At 41.0% G+C, this 2,443-nt stretch overlaps 1 long non-coding RNA gene across 2 annotated transcripts in view; it reads left to right on the top strand.

Moving 5' to 3' along the window:
• Positions 1-346: 346 nt before the first annotated feature.
• The window catches only part of LOC145659907 (uncharacterized), a 7,638-nt gene continuing 5,541 nt past the window's right edge, over positions 347-2,443 (top strand). The window contains exons 1-3 of one of the 2 annotated variants that reach the window (XR_014126074.1): positions 347-647; positions 845-911; positions 1,007-1,364. This is a non-coding gene — a long non-coding RNA (uncharacterized LOC145659907). Of the gene's footprint in view, positions 648-844; positions 912-1,006 lie in introns of both variants that reach the window. The other variant, XR_014126073.1, reaches the window with a different exon arrangement.

Here is a 2,443-nt window from a genome sequence, read left to right as displayed (position 1 = left end):
CGAACTAATAATATACCCCTACATATCTTTCGCATTCGTTAAACCTCCAAGTTTAGGATTTTTTAAAAAAATTCGTTCATTAGATTGTGCAGGCCTACGAGGATCTGTTAGTCAGGTGATCAGGTAAATATTGGCAGTGTACCAAATCACTGAAGCATTGTATTGTTTTTGTAGTCTTTTGTGCGATGGTAGCTGCTCAGCGTCTCGTAGCTATGAAGTGCCACATCAGCTAATACCGGTATTCAGTTTTATATCACCTACAGTGCATTGCGTTTGATGGCAGCACTGCCGTTACCTGGCAACTAGATGCAACAAATATGCAGCCTTGCAAGGGCGCCTTCCTCACGCCGCTCCCGGGACCAAACCCTAAAGATGTCGAAGTAATCGTCGTGCTAGACGTGAAGCACAGCGCGATATAGTTTCCGAAAGCTGAAATTGCATGAGGGGAAATGACGAACGGTTTGGATACATGGCAGGATTTTGGTGAATGATAACAAGATCATTGCATGGCATGACATTAGTAAGAGGAAAGCGGCAGCGAGTACACACTTATCCACTTATCCAACACCCTAAGCTTTAGGGGGCTGCTTCCGAATTTGTGCTGTGAAACGCGTCTTCCAACTGCCGCAGGATGGCACCAAAACTCTGTTAGTGATTTGTAAATTTAGAGTTTACGTATTCTGCAATATCATGAATTGTCATTTCTTATTCCTACCATGAGGTTATCAGGTCCAAATTGAAATATTTGATGTAACTAAAATGATATGTAAGTGACATAGCCTACTTTCACTGAAGGATTTTCATACTCTTTCATACCCCGTATTTGTTTTTCCTGCGTTTGAAGCTTTAGGTGGTATAGGTCTGGTGTACTCTGTGATATATGGATTAACTGCAGGCTACGTGTCTAGATGGTACGTTTATATCGATTTTAGCGGCTTCCTGTTCACTATGAGCGCTCTGAGATTTCATTCCTGAACCGTACTGTTCCTTCTCTTCTCTCCGTCAGGTGCAGGTGAGTAATAAGGCGTTTGGTGTCCGGGTGGGTGTCCGTTCGTCCAGCAGGTGGCAGTGTTGCTCAGGTGAAGCTGTTTGCTTCTGCGCTCAAAGGAACAGACAGAATGAAAAGGTTCTCATGTTTCAATAAGGTGACGTGTGTGCGATATACAGTTACTGTCGTTAACCTTCAACTTCAACACCCCCGTCCACGAGGATGATGGTGTGTGTGTGTGTGTGTGTGTGTGTGTGTGTGTGTGTGTGTGTGTGTGTGTGTGTGTGTGTGTGTGTGTGTGTGTGAGTGCGTGTGTGTGTGTGTGTGTGAGTGCGTGTTTGTAAGGAAGGCAATAACTGGGACACACTTCTTCACAGTAAGTCTACTTCTGCAATGTTGTTAAGGCCTTAATACATTGATAGCCGCTATTAATGTATTATTATTATTATTATTATTATTATTATTATTATTATTATTATTATTATTAGTAGTAGTAGTAGTAGTAGTAGTAGTAGTAGTAGTAGTAATAGTAGTAGTAGTATTAGTATTAGTATTAGTAGTAGTAGTAGTAGTACTAGTAGTAGTGGTACACTTATTTAAAATGTTAAACTGTATTTTCTGAAAGTCTTCCAATTGATATTGTTTTGGAAATATTGTACTACACATAGTCATGCCAGTAAAGAAATCTTGATTTGACTTCAGAGAGAGAGAGAGAGAGAGAGAGAGAGAGAGAGAGAGAGTGTGTGTGTGTGTGTGTGTGTGTGTGTGTGTGTGTGTGTGTGTGTGTGTGTGTGTGTGCTGGAAGAGAGTGAGAGAGAACGCTTGAGAAGGAAAGAGGGTATTTATGTAATTCCCTCAATATGCTCTCAGGTTTGGAGCAGTAACAGCTTTGGTCCTCATAAACCCCCAAGGTCCTTGCTTGTCTGCCTTTTTACTTAGCATGTGCTGACATCACACGTCTGTCACAAAGAACTGGCAGGAATTATAATGAGCAAACAGAATTGTGTATGTGTGTGTGTGTGTGTGTGTGTGTCTGTGTGTGTGTGTGTGTGTGTGTGTGTGCGTGTATGTTTTACCCTCTGGCAGCATGTGCCTTGTGTGTGTGAGTGTGAGAGCATTATTTACTATCCCTATGTGCATGTAATCTGAAGTGACTGTTGCTAGACACACTGTGCCAGGCACTATGTCAGGAATGCACGCTGGTACATAAATTGTATACAATGTCATTTACTGGCCTGTAGTTGTGAAGTGACAATAATACTAAACGTTAAGCAAAGCCTTAAGCAATTAATTAAACACATTCTAGTTAAACTGTAGATAAAATCCACTGGATACATAGAACAGATCATTACCATCTGATGTGGTAGACTTGGTTATGTGTTAAATGTGGGTTTATTTAAGTTGGACTGTTTCGGTTTTATCTTGTTCTATTTGCATGTTTGTTTTATTAGCTTC

The sequence above is a fragment of the Electrophorus electricus genome, chromosome 11 (assembly GCF_041902795.1).
Source record: "Electrophorus electricus isolate QZ-2024a chromosome 11, ASM4190279v1, whole genome shotgun sequence".
Classification (NCBI taxonomy): Eukaryota; Metazoa; Chordata; class Actinopteri; order Gymnotiformes; family Gymnotidae; genus Electrophorus; species Electrophorus electricus.
The sequence above is the reverse complement of the archived record's forward strand: the minus strand, read 5'-3'. Positions and strand labels throughout refer to the sequence as shown.